Source organism: Saimiri boliviensis, chromosome 1, assembly GCF_048565385.1.
Source record: "Saimiri boliviensis isolate mSaiBol1 chromosome 1, mSaiBol1.pri, whole genome shotgun sequence".
Taxonomy (NCBI): domain Eukaryota; kingdom Metazoa; phylum Chordata; class Mammalia; order Primates; family Cebidae; genus Saimiri; species Saimiri boliviensis.
In genome coordinates this window covers 202,967,929-202,990,946 of record NC_133449.1, presented here as the reverse complement: position 1 = coordinate 202,990,946, position 23,018 = coordinate 202,967,929, and the positions used below count along the sequence as shown (strand labels likewise).

General features: G+C 40.3%; 1 pseudogene; it reads right to left on the bottom strand.

The window, feature by feature from the left end:
- Window positions 1–20,116: 20,116 nt before the first annotated feature.
- On the bottom strand, window positions 20,117–20,560 carry LOC101031510 (peptidyl-prolyl cis-trans isomerase NIMA-interacting 4 pseudogene; annotated as a pseudogene).
- Between the last annotated feature and the right edge of the window lie 2,458 nt (window positions 20,561–23,018).

The window sequence follows — 23,018 nt, the reverse complement described above, 5'->3', positions numbered from 1 at the left end:
TCTCTGTTTCATCTTCCTCTAGTCTATCAGACTGCATTGCCAAAACACAGACCTACCTGTGCACCTCCTTTGTTTATATCTTCATTGAAGCTGCACGGCTACAGAACAAGTTCCATAGCTCTACCTCATCAGCCTCAGCACTCAAAAACCCAAGCACATCTATTCCACAAGTCTTCCACATCCAAGTATGTGTTTGCCTTTGCTCATTCTGTACCCTCATTTGAATTCATTTTGCTTTAATATCTCTGTCTCCCTAACCCATCCATTCAGGTCTGAAAAAAAAACTGTTAAATCCAGCCCTATAGCCTCCTGACACCACTTATAAGCACATTGGGCAGCTATGACTCTATATTATAGCTAGAGGTCTGATATGGCTTGGCTGTGATCCCACCCAAGTCACATACTGAACTGTAGTTCCCATCATCCTCATGTGTTGTGGGAGGGGCCTAGTGGGAGATAATTGAATCATGGGGACAGTTCCCACATCCTGTTCTAGTGATAGTGAGGGAGTTCTCATGAGATCTGATGGTTTTATGAGGGGCTTTTCCCCGTTTTCTTCAGCACTTCTCTTTGCTGCTGCCATGTGAAGAAGGACATGTTTACTTCTTCTGCCATGATTGATAGTTTCCTGAGGCCTCCCAAGCTATGCTGAACTGTAAGTCAATTAAAACTCTTTCCTTTATAAATTATGTAGTCTTGGGTATGTGTTTATTAGCAGTGTGAGAATGGACTAATGCAGTAAATTGGTACTGGTAAAGTGGGCTGCTGCTACAAAGATACCCAAAATGTAAAAGCGACTTTAAAACTGGGTAATAGGCAGAAGTTGGAACCGTTTGGAGGGCTTAGAAGAAGACAGAGAAATGTGGGAAAGTTTGGAACTTTCTAGAGACTTAAAGGGCTCAGAGGACTTGTTGAATGTCTTTGACTAAAATGCAGACATGGACAATGAAGTCCAGGATAAGGTGGTCTCAGATGGAGATGAAGAATTTGTTGGAAACTAGAGCAAAACTGACTCTTGCTATGCAAAGAAACTGGTGGCATTTTGCCCTGCCCTAGAGATCTATGGAACTTTAAACTTGAGAGAGATGATTTAGGTTATCTGGTAGAAGAAATTTCTAAGTGGCAAATCGTCCAAGAGGAAACAGAGCATAAAAATTTGGAAAATTTGCAGCCTGATGATGTGATAGAAAAGAAAACCCCATTTTCTGGGGAGAAATTCAAGCTGGCTATAAAAATTGGCATAAGCAATGGGAAGCTGAATGTTAATCACCAAGACAATGGGGAAAATGTCTCCAGGGCATGTCATAGACCTTGGTGGCAGCCCCTCCCATCACAGGCCCAGAGGCCTAGGAGAAAAAAAAATAGTTTCCTAGGCTGGACCCAGGGCCCTCCTGCTGTATACAGCCTAGGGACTTGGTGCCCTGAGTCCCAGCTGCTCTAGCCATGGTTAAAAAGGGCCAAGTTGCCACCAGGCGCAGTGGCTCACGCCTGTAATCCCAGCATTCTGGGAGGCCGAGGCGGGTGGATCACGAAGTCAAGAGATCGAGACCATCCTGGTCAACATGGTGAAACCCAGTCTCTACTAAAAATACAAAAAATTGCCGGGCACGGTGGCTCACGCCTATAATCCCAGCACTTTGGGAGGCCGAGGCGGGTGGATCACAAGGTCAAGAGATGGAGACCATCCTGGTCAACATGGTGAAACCCCGTCTCTACTAAAAATACAAAAAATTAGCTGGGCATGGTGGCACGTGCCTGTAATCCCAGCTACTCAGGAGGCTGAGACAGGAGAATTGCCTGAACCCAGCAGGTGGAGGCTGCGGTGAGCCAAGATCGCGCCACTGCACTCCAGCCTGGGTAACAAGAGCGAAACTCCATCTCAAAAAAAAAAAAAAAAAAAAAAAAGGCCAAGTTACAGCTCAGGCTATTGCTTCAAAGGGTGCAAGCCCCAAGCCTTGGCAGCTCCTACATGGTATTGAGCTTACAGGTCCGCAGAAGTCAAGAACTGAGATTTGGGAACCTCTGCCTAGATTTCAGAGGACATATGAAAATGACTGGATGTCCAGACAGAAGTCTGCTGCAGGGGCAGAGCCCTCATGGAGAACCTGTGCTAGGGCAGAGCAGGAGAGAAATATGGGTTCAGGGTCTCCATTCAGAGTCTCAACTTGGGCACTGCCTAGAGGAGCTATGAGAGGATGGCCACTATCTTTTAGACTCCAGAATGGAAGATCCACCAATGGGTTGCACTGTGTGCCTGGAAAAGCAGCAGGCATTCAATGCTAACCCAGAAGCAGTCGAGAGTGGGGCTATAATCTGCAAAGCCACAGGAGTGGAGCTGCCCAAGGCTGTGGGAGTCCACCTCTTGCATCAGTGGGCCCTGGATGTAAGACATGGAGTCAAAGGAGATTCATTTTAAAACTTTAAGGTTTAATGACTACCTTATTGGATTTCAGACTTTCATGGGGCCTGTGGCCACTGTGTTTTGGCCAGTTTCTCCCATTTGAAGCAGGTGTATTTGCCCAATGCCTGTACCCCCATTACATCTAGGAAGTAACTAACTTGCTTTTGCTTTTGCAGGCTCATTGGCAGAAGGAACTTACCTTGTTCCTTGGACTTGGACTTTTGGGTTAATGCTGGAATGAGTTGAGACTTTGGGGACTGTTGAAAAGGCATTATTGTGTTTTGAAATGTGAGGACATGAAATTTGGGAGGGGCAGGGGTAGAATAATATGGTTTGGCTGTGTGTCCCTACTCAAATCTCATCTTGAATTGTTAATCCCTGGGAGGACCTGCTGGGAAGTAATTAAATCATGGGGCAGTTTCCCCCATGCTATTCTCATGATAATGAGTGAGTTCTCATGAGATCTAATGGTTTTATAAGGGGCTTTTTCCCTTTTGCTCAGCACTTCTTGCTGCTGTCATGTGAAGAAGGTTGTGTTTGTTTCCCCTTCTGCCATGATTGTAAGTTTCCTGAGGTCTCCTCAGTCATGCTACACTGTGAGTCAATTGAACCTCTTTCCTTTATAAATTACCTAGTCTCAGGTATGTCTTTCTGAGCACTATGAGGACAGACTAATACATGGTCTGACCGTCTCCCATTCTATTCACTGTAGATAATGCCTGGTACATAAAAGATGCTTCAACAAATATGACAGAGTTGAAACTTATGGTAAATACAAAATGTGTCTTATACTTTTCCAAGCTTCCTTTGTCCTGGGCTTACACTATAGCAGTCCAATGACAACCCCTTTCAAATTATATTATAGCAATATCTACCTATAAAAATCTACTACAGAGAGATGCCCCCAGGAAGGAGCCTAAAATTGTCTAAGCAAATAGCTTTTTCTCATTCCTTACCATTTGGGATAATCTGAATTATTTGTCAGTGTTAAACAAATTACTTAATGAATTGTGTTCTCTAGACTGCCTCCATATTCTTATTCCTTTTTGTCTAATGGTTATTTTTCTACCTTCTTCACTAATTCCTATTTTTCTCTTAACATTAGAATCCTCAGACACTGTTTCATCATACTTTTCATCTGTTACTATTATTGGTTTCTTTGCAGATGTTAATGACTCATAAACCTGAAGCTATACCCTGACCTTTCACCTAATCTCCCATCTTGCATTTCCAGATTCCTACATTGCTCAGATGCCAAACAACATTCCCTGCCTCTTTGTCACCCACTTCAGGTCTTTTCTCCAATTATCGCTTTTTGTCTCAGGTAACTACTATTCCAATTTCTCAGCTTAAAAACTGAGATTATTTTTGTATCTTTCTTTTAATTCATGCTGTATATGTTAATTTACATGTAGGCTAAATTAATAAGTATTTTTTCAAAAATTTTGATGTTCTTTATTGTGTCCATTCTGGACTCAGCTGTCATTAGTTTATCTGGGCAAGAGCAGCTCAACTGGCCCTATGCACTCTAGAATTTTCCTTTTCCTTTTCCTCTTGCCTATGCCTGAGAGACTAATTAGGGATATAAGACAAGTTGTTGTCTGCAGGTTAATCCTAAAATCACAATGGCTTAGCATAGCCACACACACTCATGTTACACTTCAATGCAGGTGTTTCTAGTCATGCACTCTCCATTCAGTAATTCAAGATCTTTCTACCTTGAGGATCCACCTACCTCTAGGTACTCCAAATGCCTCCATTCAGCCATCAGGTAGGGAGGACATGCCCTCTTCTTAATCCCTTTGCAGTGAGGTGACACACGTACATGACTTCCACCCACTTTCACTGTCCAAAACCCAATCAGATAGCCTCATATAACCAAAAGAAAGACTGGAACATTAGTCATGTTCTCAGGAAGAGCAGAAAATGAATATTAGTAAGTGCAAAGCAGTCTCTCTCTGCCACATCCATCTTTCTAAATCAGGACTCAGACCCTTTCTCAATGACAAAGTTTTAAAAGAAGTAAGGCCAAGGCCCAGCCTCAATGTCAAGGCCTTCATATTATGATGCCACTGGTGTTTGGGAGAAGGATAAATTGCCTGGGGTCTTACACAGTTATGCAGTGAAGAGAGATAACTTTTCTATCTATTTTTAAATTGGACCCTGAAGAATGACATGTTAGTCCATTTGTATTGCTATAAAGGAATACCTGAGGCTAGGTAATTTATAAAGAAAAGAGATTTATTTGACTTATGGTTCTGCAGGCTATACAGAAAGCATGGCACTGACATCTACTTCTAAGAACCTCAGGAGGCTTACAATCATGGTAGATGGTGAAGGGTAACCAGTATGTGTCACATGGCAAGACAGGGAATAAGGGGGCAGGGCTTTTTTAAGCAACCAGATCTCATGTGATCTCATAGAGTAAGAACTCACTCATTACTACAAGGACAGTACCCAGCCATTCATGAGGGATCTGTTACCCATAACCCAAACACCTGTCACCAGGCCCCACCTTCAACATTGGGGATCATACTGCAACATGAGGGAATGATGCGAGTGAACATTTGAAGGCAATGAAATATCCAAACCATATCAAATGATAAGTCTTTCTAATTTTAAGAGATTGTTAAACTAACAAAAGCAGCTATACTACTGTCTCGGTCAGTGGCAATATAGATATTTTCACTTAACATCATAGGAAACTTGAGAAAAAACAGCCATGCAAAATGCCGCTAAGGAAAAAAGCAGTTCATTGACTATTACCTGTGGCCAATTAACCAGGCCACCTCATTTCCAAGCTTATCATTGTGGCAGTCTTGACACTCAGTAACATTAAATGAGACCAACTGCTGCCACATGAGCCATGCATCCATGTTATCTGCACTCTGTAAGATAACAGAGGCAATCAGGTTAGCACAGTCCTAGTTTTATTATTTCCATTCAACTAGTTAATATAAGGAATATTATTAAAGAATTTTAAGACTAGATGAATCCTGCTCAGACAGACTTCATGAGACTACTTTTCCTTTTATAGAAGAACAAAAGCACAAATTCCAACTACCTGTCACTTATTTATAAAAAAGAAAAGAAAGAGGAATTATATCACTATTAGCCAAAGATACACACAGCACATCAGGAATGTGCCCCAACTTGCAGATGTTTCAACTGTCAGTGCGCTCTACCTCACCCTACCCTCTCCTTACAGCATCAACTTTACAATGCAGCCAAAACAATAGAAGTTGAGAGAAAAAGTATTCTGAAGGTTGAGTGACAAACGGCCACACAATCACTCAATTTAATAAGCAATGTTACAGTTTTTGCAAACCGGAAGGCTGTCACTCAGTGACACCTGGCCTTTTGTTCATTGGACAGTCCATGCATGTAATATAATAGCTCCTCCACTTGTTAGCAAGAAAAGAGAAGGTGGTGACGGCCTCTATTGCCTGAATTCCAACTAGCAGAAATATTTCAGTGCTGAGTTCTGTGGTCTGCAATGCTAGGGGTGTCACAAGTGAAAAGGAAAAGAAAATAATTACAATTACCAAAGAGAAGAAAAAACAAATGCATTTCTACTTCTTATCTTTGTTGAGGCATTTGCTATTATTTTTTGGTTGAAGGTGGGGGATGAGAACCAAATTTATTTCCCTAACTACACATCTCAGAAGGAAATGTTACCCTGAACATTTAGGATGGCAGAGGCCAAGATCCATGTAGGTAATGTATACGCTTATACATTCCAAATATTTGAAAGTAGCCTGGTAAATGCACTGACATTCATTCACAGCTTGCAGTCATGCCTATTAACTAAAGCTCCCTAAGACTGCAGTAAATGATACAGGAAAGTACCAAAAACACTAAGTTGAACTCATAAAGAATCAATCATTCATTTATTCATCAAGCGCTTACTGTATGTCCATCACATTAGTCAGGGGCAGTTTTTACCATTTACCAAACCAGGTACTATTCTAGCACAAGAAAGATAGCAGTGGCCATAACAGCAAAACTGCTGTCCTAATGGATCTTAAATACTTAAGTTGTGGAAGCAGACAATAGACAGAATAAATCAAATATAGCATGCATTAATAAATAATAATTACTCTGCAGAAACATAATTCCTTCAAATTAGTCCAGCTCAACTCAATGTAGGAAGAGAGTATAAAGGATTACGATTATAAAAAGGATACTCAAATACTTTAAAGTGAAATGGTGAATGTTACGAATATTTAAAAGCAAAGTCATCAAGGAAGAGAGAAAAGCCAGTGCAAATGTCCTGTGAAAGGAGTGTGCCTGATATACTCAAGGAAAAGCCAAGAAGGCAGTGAAATGGGGAGAGTGAGCAACAAGAGAAATCAAAAAAGTCTGGGGCCAGGCATGGTGGCTCATGCCTGTCATCCTAGCACTTTGGAAGGCCAAGGCTGGTGGATCACCTGAAGTCAGGAGTTTGAGACCAGCCTGATGAAACTCCTGAAGTCAGAAGTTTGAGACCAACATGGCAAAACCCTGTCTCTCCTAAAAATACAAAAATATACCGGGTATGATGACATGAGCTTGTAATCCCAGTTACATGGGAGACTGAGGCAGGAGAATTGCTTGAACCCAGGAGGCAGAGGTTGCAGCTAGCTGAGATCGCACCACTGCATTCCAGCCTAAGCAACAAAGCAAGAATACATCTCAAAAAAAAAAAAAAAAAAAAAAAAAAAAAAAAAAAAGGTATGAGGGAAAGTGGCCAACATTTTGTAGGCAATTTTTTTTTAATTGGCTTTGGTATGAGTGAGATGGGGGCCACTGGATGTGAACAGAGGTGTGACAGGATCTAAGTTATGTTTTAAGTGGATCACCTGAGTACTGTGTTGAGAATAGACCAAAGGGGGCAAAAGTGGGAGTAGTAACACCAGTAAGGAAGCAGCTGCAAGAATGAATATGAGGGATGATGGTAGGTTGGACCAGGATGGTATCAGAGGAAGCAGGTAGAAATGATAAGATTCTGGGAATACACTGGAGATAAAACAAACATGATTTTCCAGTGGAAAGGATGTGGCAAACAAAGAAAAAGAAGAGCCAAGAATGATTTCAGGTTTTCTAGCGTTTTTTTTTGTAACTTGTTTTGGTTTTTCTTTTTGCTTTTTGGGTAATTGAAGATAGGGAAGGCTGTGGGTAGAGAAAGTTTTAAAAGAAAAATATAACGGTTCAGTTTTTAGCATAATCTGTTTCATATGTCTTTTAGGCATCTAAGTGGAAGTGTTAATAGGCAATTGAATATATGAATCTACAATTGAGTTCTGGTTTGCAGATATATATTTGGGAGTGGTCAATGTAAATGTCCACTAATACTGGTGGACATTTAATATTGGATATTGATATCCCGAGAGTGAGTACAGATAAAGAAGACGAGAGTTCCAAGAACTATGCCTTGGGATGCTTCAGTAGTAAGAGAATGAAACGATGAATAGACATGAGAAATAAAGACAAACAGAAGTGGCCAGTATTGTAGGAGGAAAATTGGAATCCAGGAGAAAAACTTATTTCAAAAAAGGAGAGTTATCTATAAGTCCAATACAGTTAATAGCTATTAATAATATGCTACTGTGGTCATATTACTTGGTATCCAGTCTAATTTGATGTATTCTGGATTCAGAGTAAATCTAATATTAGCAACCAGAAAATAGAAGTGCCAATAATAATAACAATAACAATATGTCACATTATATTCTTATTATGTGCCAGGCATTTTGTCAAGCATTTTAAAGTCATCTCATTTAAGACTCTGAAAAACCCTAGTAAATAAAGATTTTCCCTTTTTTTATAGAAGACATTCTGAGGCTCAGGATTCTTGTTAATTCCCTGAATTCGCACAACTCTTAAGATGAGGAACTCACCAAAACAGCTTAACACCACAGCCTATGCTTTAACCACGACACCATAGTCAAGACATCTCACTGTACCACAGTCTTCATTATTCTTAATTTTCAACATTTAAAGAGTGTTAGTAACTTTGAGGAAAGAGCTTATGTAAAAGTCAAGAAAAAACAACAAATGTATAGCTAATAATAACATTTATTCAAAATTATACCACCTATTGTAACCAAATATAACTGTTCACCCTCATGAACCATTTTTGACACAGTGTTGAATTCAAAGATATGAAAGTTTGGGGGATCCCAAGATGGCCGAAAAAGAGGCAGCTCCAGAGAGCAGCTCCCAGCAAGAGAGACACAAAAGCCGAGTGGTCTCCACAATTCCAAACGAGGTACCAGTTCATTTTGTGGGTCTGGTGGGACAGTGGGTATAAACCAAATAGGGCAAGTTGAGGCAAGGCAGGGCACTGCCCCACCTAGGAGGTGCCTGCAACAGCGGGAAGACTAGGGGATCTCCCACTCTGGGACTTTGGTTCAGATACAGTGCTCCACCCAAGCCCTCTACAACCCACAGAACAGGAGACCTCCGCTGGGCTGAAAAGCCTCAGTGAGCTGCCTGAACAGGGGAGAAGAGCAACTTCGCGGGAGCAGGGGCTGTCAGCACAGGTCTAGGCTGAAGCACCGGCTGACACTGAGAAAGCCGAAAAGTCGGCTGGACGGAGCTACCCGCCTCCAAGTAAGAAGAGGAACAGAACACAGGGAAACAGCCCAAATGGCAGGATGGGTCCTCCCCGACCCCCCGCACGAAGCCTAACAGGCGAAAGAACTCTCACTCCAGAGTTCCATACCCAGAATATCAGTTAGAGAGTGACCAGGAACTGGAGCCAGGCAGGTGGAAGGGCGCCGCCATTGCAGAAGCCAGTCTAATTTTCCTGAGTAAATAAAAGATAGCAGCTCCCCTGAATCTGCAGCAGCCCAGCAGCGCCTCCGCAGGCAGAGAAAGGAAAGGCTTCCTCCTCAAGCAGCTACCTGAGATCAAAACTACGTAAATCCAAGAGATGGGAAGAAACCAGCTCAAGAAGAATGAAACCATCCAAAACTAGAATGTCTCTCCCCCACCACGAGATCACAACTCCTCATCAACAAGGGAACAAAGCAGGATGGAGAATGAATTTGATGAACTGACAGAAGCAGGCTTCAGAAAGTGGGTAATAACAAACTTCCCTGAGTTAAAGGAACATGTTCTATCCCAGTGCAAAGAAATTAAAAGCCTTGAAAAAAGGTTAGACAATATGCTAACTAGAATAACCTGGTTGAAGAAGAACATAAATGACTCAATGGAGCTGAAAAACACAGCCCAAGAACTTCATGAAGCATACACAAGTTTCAATAGCAGAATAGAACAAGCAGAAGAAAGGATATCAGAGATTGAAGATCAAATCAATGAAATAAAATGAAAAGGCGAGAAAAGAGAACGAAGAGTGAGAATAAATGAACAAAACCTTCAAGAAATATGGGATTATGTGAAAAGACCTCATCTACACCTCATTGGTGTATTAGAAGATGACAGGGAGCATGAATTCAAGCTGGAAAACACTCTTCAGGATATTATCCAAGAGAACTTCCCTAACCTAGCAAGGCAGGCCAACATTCAAATACAAGAAATACAGAGAACATCACAATGATACTCCTCTAGAAGAGCAACCCCAAGGCACATAATCATCAGGTTCACCAGGGTTGAAACGAAGGAAAAAATAATAAGGGCAGCCAGGGAGAAAGGTTCTGTCACCCACAAAGGGAAGCACATCAGATTCACAGCAGATCTCTTGGCAGGAACCCTACAAGTCAGAAGAGAGTGGGGGCCAATATTCAACATCCTTAAAGAAAAGAACTTTCAACTCAGAATTTCATATCCAGCCAAACTAAACTTCTTAAGTGATGAAGAAATGAAATCCTTTATGAACAAGCAATTGCTGAGAGATTTTTGTCACTGACAGATGTGCCCTGCAAGAGCTCCTGAAGGATGTGCTAAACACAGAAAGGAAAAACCAATGCCAGCCACTGCAAAAAAGAACCAAATGGTAAAGACCAATGATGCAATGAAGAAATTATGTCAACCATAGGGCAAAACAACCAACCAGTAATAAAATGGCAGGATCAAATTCACACATAACAATATTAACATTAAATGTAAACAGACTAAATACCCCAGTCAAAAGACGTAGACTGGCAAATTGGATAAAAAGCCAAGAACCATCGGTGTGCTGTATTCAGGAGACCCATCTCATGTGCAAAGACACAGATAGATTCAAAATAAAGGGATGGAGGAATATTTACCAAGCAAATGGAGAGCAAAAAAAGCAGGGGTGGCAATCCTAGTCTCTGATAAAATGGACTTTAAACCAACAAAAATCAAAAGAGACAAAGGAGGACATTACATAATAGTAAAAGATCAATACAACAAGAAGAGCTAACTATTCTAAATATATGTGCACCCTATACAGGAGCACCCAGATACATAAAGCAAGTCCTTAACAACCTACAAAGAGACTTAGACTCCCACACAATAATAGTGGGAGACTTTAACACTCCACTGTCTATATGAGACAGAAAATCAACAAGGAAATCCAGGACCTGAATGCAGATCTAGACCAAGCGAACTTAATAGACATTTACAGAACACTTACCTGCAAATCCATAGAATATACATTCTTCTCAGCACCACATCATACTTACTCTAAAATTTACCACATAATTGGAAGTAACTCACTCCTCAGCAAATGCAAAAGAATGGAATTCATAGCAAACAGTCTCTCAGACCACAGTGTGATCAAATTAGATCTCAGGATTAAGAAACTAACTCAAAACCACACAACGTCATAGAAAATGAACAACTGGCTCCTGAATGTAGACTGGATAAACAATAAAATGAAGGCAGAAATAAAGATGTTCTTCAAAACCAACAAGAACAAAGACACAACATACCAGAATCTCTGGGACACATTTAAAGCAGTGTCTAGAAAGAAATCCATAGCAATAAATGCCCACATGAGAAGCACAGAAAGGTCTAATCAACACCCTATCATCAAAATTGAGAGAGTTAGTTAGAGAAGCAAGACCAAAAATACTCAAAAGCTACCAGAAGACAAGAAATAACTAAGATCAGAGCAGAACTGAAGGAGATATAGACACAAAAAAAAACCTTCAAAAAATCAACAAAATCAGGAGCTGTTTTTTTGAAAAGATCAACAAAATAGATAGACTGATAGCCAGACTAATTAAAAAGAAAAGAGAGAAGAATCAAATAGGTGCAATAAAAAAGGATAAAGGGGACAACACCACTATTTCCACAGAAATACAAACTACTATCAGAGATTACTACAAACAACTGTATGCACACAAACCAGTAAATCTGGAAGAAATGGATAAATTCCTGGACATTTGCACTCTCCCAAGACTAAAGCAGGAAGAAGTTGAATCCCTGAATAGACCAATAAAAAGGGCTGAAGTTGAGGCAGCAATTAATAGCCTACCAACTAAAAATAGCCCAGGTCCAGACGGGTTTACAGCCGAATTCTACCAGACATACAAAGAGAAGCTGGAACCATTCCTTCTGAAACTATTCCAAACAGTACAAAAAGAAGGAATCTTCCACAACTCATTTTATGAGACCAACATCATCCTGATACCTGGCAGAGATGCAACTACAAAAGAAAACTTCAGGTCAATATCCACGATGAACATTAACACAAAAATCTTCAATAAAATACTGGCAAACAGAATGCAACAGCAAATCAAAAAGCTTATTCATCATGATCAAGTAGGATTAATCCTGGGGATGCAAGGCTGATTTCACATACGCAAGTCTATAAATGTAATCCATCACATAAACAGAACCAAAGACAAAAAAACCACATGATTATCTCAACAGATGCAGAAAAGGCCTTCAACAAAATTCAATGGCCTTTATGCTAAGAACCCTCAATAAACTAGGTATTGATAGTATGTATCACAAAATAATAAAAGCTATTTATGACAAACACTCAGCCAATATCAAAATGAATGGACAAAAACTGGAAGCATTCCCTTTGAAATCTGGCACAGGATAAGGATGTTCTCTCTCACCACTCCTATTCAATATAGTACTGGAAATTCCAGCCAGAGCAATCAGGCAAGAAAAAGAAATAAAGTGTATTCAGTTAGGAAAAGAGGAAGCCAAATTGTCCCTATTTGCAGATGACATGATTGTATATTTAGAAGTCCCCATCATCTCAGCCCCAAATCTCCTGAAACTGATAAACAACTTCAGCAATCTCAGGATATAAAATCAATGTGCAGAAATCACAAACATTTCTATACACCAATAACACAAATGGAGAGCCAAATCAAAATTGAACTCCCATTCACAATTGCTACAAAGAGAATAAAATACCTAGGAATACTACTAACAAAGGATGTAAAGGACTTCATCAAGGAGAACTACAAATCACTGTTCAGTGAAATAAGAGAGGACACAAACAGATGGAAAAACATTCCATGTTCATGGTTGGGAAGAATCAACTTTGTGAAAATGGCCATACTGCCCAAAGTAATTTATAGATTCAATGCTATCCCCATCAAGCTGCCAATGACCTTCTTCACATAACTGGAAAAAACCACTTCAAACTTCATATGGAACCAAAAGAGAGCCCACATAGCCAAAATAATCCTAAGCAAAAAGAACAAAGCTGGAGGCATCATGCTGCCTGACTTCACACTATACTATAAGGCCACAGTAATCAAACAGCATGGTCCTGGTACCAAAACAGAGACATAAACCAATGGAACAGAACAGAGGCCTCAGAATTAACGCCACACATCTACAATCATCTGATCTTTGACAAACCTGAGAAAAACAAGCAATGGGGAAAGGATTCCCTGTTTGATAGATCGTGTTGGGAAAACCAGCTAGCCATGTGCAGAAAGCAGAAACTGGACCCTTTCCTGACACCTTACACTAAAATTAATTCCAGATGGATTAAAGATCTAAACATAAGATCTAATACTATAAAAACACTGGAAGAAAACTTAGGCAAAACCATTCAGGACATAGGCGTAGGCAAGGACTTCATGACTAAAACACCAAAAGCAATGGCAGCAAAAGCCAAAGTAGACAAATGGGACCTAATTAAACTCCAGAGCTTCTGCACAGCAAAACAATCATTAGAATGAATCTGCAACCAATAGAATGGGAAAAAAACTTCTGCAATCTACCCATCTGACAAAGGGCTAATATCCAGAATCTTCAAAGAATTAAAACTTATGTACAAGAAAAAAACAAACACACCAATTCAAAAGTGGGCGAAGGATATGAACAAACACTTTACAAAAGAAGACATCTATGAGGCCAACAAACATATGAAAAAATGCTCATCATCACTGGTCATTAGAGAAATGTAAATCAAAACCACATTGACATACCATTCCATACCAGTTAGAATGGCAATCATTAAAAAATCTGGAGACAACAGATGCTGAAGAGGATGTGAGAAATAGGAACACTTTTACATTGTTGGTGCGAGTGAAATTAGTTCAACCATGGTGGAAGACAGTGTGGCTATTCCTCAAGGATCTAGAAATAGAAATTCCACTTGACCCAGCAATCCCATTACTGGGTATATACCCGAAGAATTATAAATTGTTTTATTATAAAGATACATGCACACATATGTTCATTGCGGCACTGTTTACAATAGCAAAGACCTGGAACCAACCCAAATGCCTATCAGTGATAGACTGGATAAAGAAGATGTGGCACATATGCACCATGGAATACTACACAGCCATAAAAAATGATGAGTGTGTGTCCTTCATAGGGACAAGGATGAGTCTGGAAACCATCATTCTCAGCAAACTGACACAAGAACAGAAAATCAAACACCACATGTTATCACTCACAGGCGGGTGTTGAACAATTAGAACACACGGACACAGGGAGGAGAACATCACACACTGGTCAGTGGGGGAAGGGGCTAGAGGAGGGACAGCAGGGGGTGGGGAGGGTGCAGAGAGATAAGGAAGTGAGAAATACCAGATATAGGTAATGGGGGAGATGAAGGCAGCAAACCACCTTGCCATGTATGTTGCTATGCAACAATCCTGCATGATCTGCACATGTACCCCAGAACCTAAAGTACAATTAAAAAAAGATATAAAAGTTCAACTCCAGAAATCTTGAAGAACAATATAGATCTTTACTTATAATTTCTTAAAAATAAAGTATGCGGTATCAAGGACAGAGGATACACAGCATTTAACAAAAAATACTTTCTAAAGATTTGATATGATGTATTTCTCTTACCCCCAAATTTACAACTGCCTTTCTCATAATTATGATGTCTGGTACTCTGGCCCCTAAAATCCTGCTGAATAAAATCATATGCTTCATTTGTGAAGCTGAATAGCATAGATAAAATTAAAACTCAGTGCCAAGCTGTGTTACCCAGTCCTACCATGGAACTCCAACCACTTGGAGCTTCAGTTTTCTCACTTATAAAATGCAATAATGATAATATCTCACTCTGAGATTATTGTATGGATTAAATAAGTCATTCTACTTAGGTATTGAGTACAATGGCTGGTACATGGCAGGTGCAAAGTAAGTGTTAGCTATTCCGTATAGTGACAGTACCTCGGTAATATTCCACAAAGACTAGCACATCTCTGTATATGCTTCCCATGTACTGCTCCTACTCACACTACGGTATCACACTCAGTTTTCTTCCTATCCTTGCTAAGCTGAGGATGATTTCTCTCTGTCATTATGACTCTTGAAGCTCCCCTGGGAATGTCCAGGACCAAACTCATCATATTTCTGGCATGATACAAGTCTCTGTCTCTGATGAAATCAGTGAAAGGGGGCATTCACTTAATTCTTTCCCTCAAGGGGCTGACAACCACTAGAAATCCCTTGCTAAAACAACTAAAACAAATGTGGGTTTATCTCTTGTCCCCCCAAAATTCCTGAGCAGCCTAGTGTCCTGAGGTCTGCAAAACACGGAGAAATGGCGTGGGGCGGGGGGCACAGAATCAAAGCAACTTTGCTTATTATTGGCGAGCCACTTTTGAAAACATAATAAAGCAAAATCTCCAACTTGATTATAACCAGGCTCTTCAGGGTTTGCAACCTGGAGACCTCATTTATTGAAGGGTCGGATTCCGTGAAACTGAAGCATACTCAAATCACTGGAGCCGCCGAAATCATGCCATCATCTCAGGCTTTAGTGGTTTGTGTGCCTGGAGGTTTGTTAGACTTACCTCTTTTTCCTCTCCCAAAAAATCATGATGGTTTCTTGGTTTGGAAATAAAATCCAGAACGTTGCCTATAAATAAATGTAAGTTCTGATTGACCATGCTTCGATCTACTGCCCCCTAGTGGATGGATCACAGTTGGAGCTGCACCTCTCAATTCATAGTTGCCAATTCAAAGCTATAAGCTATTCTCCATGGCAGTTTCTGATGAGTTAGAATCCATGAATGACCTGAATCCCTGTAGACCCTCACTTCGTTGGTGGCATTTCCCTGCTCTGAGGCTATTTATCTTTGTTTCATTTCAGTGGCATTTCTAACTGCTTTTAGAAACCTTTATTCCAGTCCCTGACATAAAATGTCCTACTAATTTCTCCAGTTTCTAGGCGAGCTGGCCTCTACCCTTGGGCTCAAAGCCTGCTTAATTCCAGTCCCACAGTTGCAGCCAAGTCCCCAGAGATGTGTTCTCATCCAGTGAAATAAAGCAAAACCACTGAACAAGCCTAAACATGGCTGTCACTGACCTCTTCTCCCTTTCCAAGAACAACTCCAATTTCCTCAGTAAATGGGTGTCCATGGACTCTGTTAAAAATCAATTTTCAGGCCGTTTGTTCACAAGGGAATTTTTAAGCCTTCCTCTGTTGACCCTCAGCCATTAATCTCAAACAAACCAATATTATGCTACAGAATACAAACTGATAGGATGAAGTCTACCCAACCAGAGAACTGTTCCCTAGCAAGTCAGATGCAGCTACTATCTCGCCCATAGTAAGAAATTATTGCCATCACAAGGACTACCTTAGCTCTATCTCACCTGAGAGCCTTGTCTTTAAAAGCAAACCTTAACCATTTATAGTCTGGTCAAGAACCAGTGGCACAAGGGGTGATCTGACTTATACACAATGCAATGAAATCGTTTTTTCTGTCTCCCTCCCATGTCTCATCTTCAGTTGTCCCCCAGTAACTCATTGCTCTATCCTCATGACCTTAACTCCTTCTGACTTATCATGTTCTTATTGATGTCTCATGACCTTCTTATTATGATAGGTGATATCATCCAGAGGCTTGATTTTGTAGGAGAAAAAAGATTGAGTCCATTTAGTCAGCTCTTCTTCTTGGCTAATCAACCATCTAACAGTTGACTCTAAGTTCTGCCTGGACATTGTGTGTGTGAACATTGATACTGATCATTTCTTCCTGATTTTGATTCAGTTCTAGAATTATATGGCTTACCCGTAAAGCCATATAATTTAGCTTACTCTGCTAAATTTCTACACCTATCCTTACCTACTGTAGGTATATCCTATGGACACATATATGTAATACAAGGAACACTCCTCTATGTTTATATTTTATAAAATTGCAGAATATTGTTTCTTCAGTTTAAATAACCATGCAATATAAACTTCATAATACTAATTTTATGTAATTACAAAACATAGATGATAATAGCAAAGGTACCACTTTTAGTTCAGGTCTAGGGTAATAATTGGAACCCAAAATCCCACATGTGCTTCCCCACACTTATTCCAAATATAGCTGACTCTCACTTGGACCAGTCTTTACACAGCATTGCATTCAACTAAACAGCAGTCAGACCACAGAAGGCCTGAAGTATTATGTATGTCTTGTGATTGTGAATTGCTTTTAATGGATAATATGGAGAATTTACACAAAGCTTCACAGAAATCTTTTGAAAAATTATTTCTGGCCATTTCTCATTCATCCCAGTTCTCTCTCTCATAGATGCTGCCTCTTACTATCTCCATGCTGACTTCCTGCCTTGCTCCTCTGTCTCCCTTTCCATCTGGTGTGGCTTCCACACCCAGGGCTACTGACAGTGTGACAGGTGAATCTGCATGCCATCTGCAGCCCTCAAAGGAGCAGAGTTTGTCTTCTGCTCAGAATGCTTTTCTCGCAACACTCAGCTCTCAAAGGAATTCGGTTGAACACAAATACAAATTCTCCACCTTGTTAAACTTCCCATTTTTAAAGTGTACAATAATTCACCTACCACACAAACACTGAAATTGTTCTGCAAATAGAAATTATTTTCATTGACTTCCTCTGGACATCTCTTTATGATTTCAAGCTACAAAATAAATTTAAGATGGCCCTAAATGGGGGAAAATCATAACAAATAGTTGGTAACAAGCATATTTATATCATTGGAAATATAAATGAATGCAAAAGCTATTTTAGATGCATAGACAATGTTGGAGGATGATAAGTATAGCTTGCCTAGGGTATATGTGCATGTATGTATTTTACCAGTGCAGATATTCTCTTGCTTTATTGGTATCTGTATTACTATTTTTCCACTTACATCTACAGATTCAGGAATACCTATACCTGGTGCTGCATTCCTGAGTTTCTAGAAGACTTCATGGCCCTACAGGCCAATTTTCAGAGACCAATACATCTTGTTGGACTAGGTCTGAAAGACTTGGGTCTGAGAAGAATACTAAGGACTTTGACGGATTATCACTAAAACTGAACTTTGCTGAAAAGTTATAAATCATCAGCTTTCTTCAGGCTTAGATGGGACTGATACTAGAAAGATCATTAAAGTCACCAAGCTGTCCTCAGGCTTAAAAAGTACATTAAAAAGGATATAGTCTACCAAAAATGTAAACGAGTGTAATACACATTCCAGGCATTTGAAGTTCAGGCACTAACCACCTCAAATAAATGATAAACAAATGATGAGTTACGTGTACATCAACAGTGTTGTCAAAACATTGCCCTTGTAATCCCAGATAAATGATGAAGTTTATAAAAGGAGATTTCTGAGGGTCATGCAAGATTGTTTAAACATACATGGAGAGTGGTTTAAGTGCTAATCCATTGCCATTTATGTAAACTGCATTTCTATCATTGGTCTTTGCTGCATAAAATTGCCTCATCGTTTTATAAATGCATAGATCTACTTGAAACTAGTCCCTGCTGGAAACAAATTTTTCACATTAAGCTTGAAAGTTTTAAACTCTCCTCTACATACACATAGTGACACAGTTTTGAAAACCTCCCCTTGAGACGTGACAAAGTTTAAAGCACTTCGCAACTTTCATGGAGTGTCACTTTCTATCCAATTCTAAAAGATCTAACGATACAGAAATGCTTCCACATCAAGATGTTTCAAAAGGTACTTTATAAATGAATCTGGATTCTACTGAAAGCTGTTACACATCTGCTTTGCTTTACCAATGAAGAACACAAACATGTTGATGGTTTCAGTCCAAACCCTTTTTGCAAGCAAGAAGGAAATGCAGAATGTTCAGCTAATTGCTAAGAGGAAATCCATATGTGTTATTTGCTTTCCATGAAAGGACAGGTCCTCTTGCTATTTAATTGATGAAATGTTGTACACAAAACTGACAGTGATTAATACCATTCTAAGATGCCATTTTAAGAGCTGTAAGTATAATACTTTGGAATATATTCTTTGACATTTACATTGCTATTTGCTAGGTAAAAAAATCTAGTTCTTGCCTTAAGCATTTATATTGGGGGGAAAATGTTAAGTAATTTCAAATGGCAATATCTTCCCAGGGAGCCAATCATTAAAAAGCCAGGAACCGATTACTTGTGCCCCAGATTTCCTTGTTCAAAACAAACAAACAGTGTGCTACAAATCCATCTAGAAATATTTATTAAACACTCAGAGGCTATTTTGTGTGGTTTCCCCTTGATGTGCCTCTTCACACAAAGAGACTAGATGGGCATAGAAAGCTCCCAAATTCGAGGCACACATAATAAAATGAATGAATTCTTAGCCAGATCTTCCATCCATGGTTCTCTTCCCACAAACTCACAGAGAACTCAGCTGGGAAGTCTGTCCTCCAGCGAGCTCCAAGACAACACATAATGGCCCTTACACTTCCTTCTTTGATGCAGTCTCAAAAGGCGGTAGGGTTCAAGCCTGAGTTTTCTTTTGTAATTTCCAACACAGGGAAGGATATAAAGAGCTTGTTTTCTTCTTCAAAGAATTCACAGTTCATTATACTTAAGCTTTCCACAGCCCTGTGACCGCTCAGACTCTCCCCCAATGCTCATGCATTACTGCTACTGGAATCACTTACGTCTAACAGAAAAAAACAAAGTTCCTCTTTTGCATCTACCATAGTCATTATTCCTGGCACCACAAGTATTCAGACACCAGAATTTTACATAAACAAACCACACAAAATAAATCCAACAGGACCTATCGCCTGAGTTCCTTGATGAGAGAACAATCTGGCTCTCTGACTAACATTCCTGTACTTCAGGTAGAGTTGCAGGCTGGCAATACAAATGCAAACATCCTAAGGCATCAGGCAGGTAAGTACAATGGGCGAAGGAAGCAAGATGGCATGGGCACAATGTTAACGGTTCCTAAGGCTGCTATTAAGAAAGCAAACTTGTAAATATGATGAGTGGCAGCTGACACTGGGCTCAGTGCCTTGGAGCCTGTGGTGAACTTGCCCTATCTCAAAGCACCAGTAGTTAGTAAGTCCCATGCACGTGTTTGCACGTAAGAATAAAATTCCTGAATTTGACAGGCCTTACAAATTCTTTTTTTTTTCAGTCTTTCATATGATTTTATTTTCTTCCTTCAACCGTAATAATACGATATCCAAATTTTGTCTTAACTGGTGGGTCTGTAAACACAGGCTTATCCATCCCACTTACAGGCAAGGCAAATGCTGCTTCTTGAAATGGTCCCACCATGGACCCTCTGGTCATCCAACCCAAGTCGCCCCCTTGCCTGGCTTTATCTTCACTCTATTGTGCAGCCACTTCATTGAATCTCATCCCAGACTTTAACTTTCCATAGCTTCCATGATTTTGCCATGTTTTTCACATAGACTGTGTCTGACCTTTACTGCATTGCCACCACCTTTGGGACCTTGAGCCTTCCTGTCAGCACTGTCACTCCCAGAGGCTGCTCCCCCTTTCCCCGCTTTTCCAGAACCACTTTTTCCTTTGGGCGGCATCTTGGAAACCTGCTGTTGAACTCTCCTTACAAATTCTTTAAGAGCTGGAAACCAAGATTTTCATGTGATTCTCCCAACGTTTAAGTTTTTAAGTGATAGCATTTAAGTCATCTGAAACAAAAAGCTAGCCATTTGGTAGGCTATGTGTGTTCAGGATGAACAAAACCCAATTTGTGGACCAGATCAGAGCCAAAGGTTGACAGTTCGCACCTTTAGTCTTGGCAATGCTCATTAGAGGTGTGCTTTATTTTTCTGATTTTAATTCAAGCACAAGCTGAGAAGTTTCAGGAAGCTAAATCTGGAGGTCTGCTATTCAAACCTTCTCTGACACCTCTTGTCAAAGCCAGGCTCCATACAAGTCTCAAGGAAGCAAATTCTCTTGACAGGCATCATTTATCCTGAGCACTGGAGGATGGAGTCCATGATACCCAATGTAAATATCAATAACCAGCTGCAGATTAATGCAGCTGCCATCCATTCATCTCTTCAATTATCCAGAGGTTCTTCAAAACAGAGAACAAATCATAAAGAAAAATGAAAGATAGTTGAGTTGCAATTATAATAAAAATTTTTTAATGGTATTAAAGGTCTAGTAAGTACTTTGAATGGTGGAGGAACAGAAGGATTAATTTAGGGGCAATGAAAAGCAGTGATGTGGTGGCAATTAAGGCAGTTGAACAAGTGCATAGCACGTATGGAATTCCAGTGCTTTTATGGGCCACCAACCAACTGAAACGTCCTCCTCCTCTTGATGGTGAGGCATATATGACTCTGTTTATGAACCACAGCATGTTTGTGTTTCCTACTCTAGCCTGCTTTACTGCCCTGGAGCCCCTGGTGCCAACACATACACACACATTCTGAGTTCAGGGACTGAGCAATCAGCCTTTCAAAAGCCAACAGAAGTATTCTATGCCAGTCTCGGTTCTACTCTGAAGATGCTGACCAGGGGAAAAAATAAAATCCTCCATTCGAATTCTATCCTTGCTAATAGGAGGGCCATGGGTTGCCAGCTGTCTTGTGCCAGCCCCTTTCTGGTTTTTCTCTGACAGATCAGTATCAAACCAAATAGCTCCAGGCCAACCAGTTTAAAAAAAAAATAACAGAAACCAAAAGACTCATGCCTGCTGGTGAAAACTTAAGCAGGCATGTGGGTAACATGAGTAGGACAAGCTGGCAGCCCACAGTCTTTTTGAAGTGAAGAGCAAACAAGTTGAGGATTTTTATAATGCAGGCTTTGTCCGGTAATTCAGCCAGAAGCTTTACCAATACAGCTGCTTCCAAAAACTAAAACACATGGGGCCGAAAGCATTGCAACTTAAAGCAAACAAGATTCGCAGCCAGGTCCAGCATTCCCAACAGCTGAAGAATAGACACGCTCTGCCACTAAAAATAAAGTGGTGGACCAATTCTGAATGTCTCCCAGACAGACCAAAAGTAAATGATGTTGGACAATTATAACCTGTAAAAAGACCAACTTTTTAGAGACTATGATCAGTGTTTGAAGCTACAGCTACAAAGAGCTGTCTTTTGGGATGGAATGCCAGGGTCAGAAAAGGAAGCTGGGTAAGATGTCAGTTATAAAAATACTGCTTAAAAGAAAAGAATAAAGAGCTTGCAATCATTTTCCTGTGAAATATGTAGCACCTATTACCCTTTATCCTTATCCTTCAAGTTAGGGTGTGTGTGTATGTGTGTGTGTGTGTGTGTGTGTGTGTGTGTGTGTGTGTAGCTTTTCACACATTTATCTCTCCAGCCCCTTTTCAACAGGTCACATGTGCTCATTGCATAGTACGCTTCAGCCCAACTGAATTTAAACCTTCAGTGGCACAAGCAGCAAAAGCAGCCCTATCGTTTCCGTTGAAGAGAAAATGCTCCTGTCATAACACTAGATCACAAACATCACAAATATATAAATCAACACGTTCTCAAATGTTATGTTGTGATTATACAAAGCCCAAAATACTAGAGAAAACTAGGCGAAGAGAGTACTTGATCTCCTGCAAAACGGATCAGCATTCTCTCTCATCAAAAGGGAAAACTCCTCACTTTTGAGCTTTCAACAGGTGGCCTGAAAAAGCCTTCACTCTACTAGGCAACTAAGTGGCGCATGCTAAAGGGGTAGGTAGATTAGGAGGGCGTGAGGGGCTATTTCAGCCCAGAGTGCATTCTTCCAGCTGGGGGTGTTATTTATGTTTCTACATCTATATGATAGATTCCCCGGTACAGTAATTATTATGAATTATAGATAAGCACTCTGTGTGTAATATTCTGCTCTCCATTTCCCACAAATCAAATTACCGAGGGTTATATTGGATTGTGGACATATTTAGAAAATCCTTTTATGGTTGTTTGTTAACTTCCCTTCTGCCAAAAGGCTCCAATCTCTGCTTTGACCAGATGGCCCTAGAGCTCCTGCCTTGTAAAGGAGTATGTGTGACTGAGGGGGCTGGCACAGGGCAGGGCACTGACAGAGCCCTGGAGTCACCATGCAGA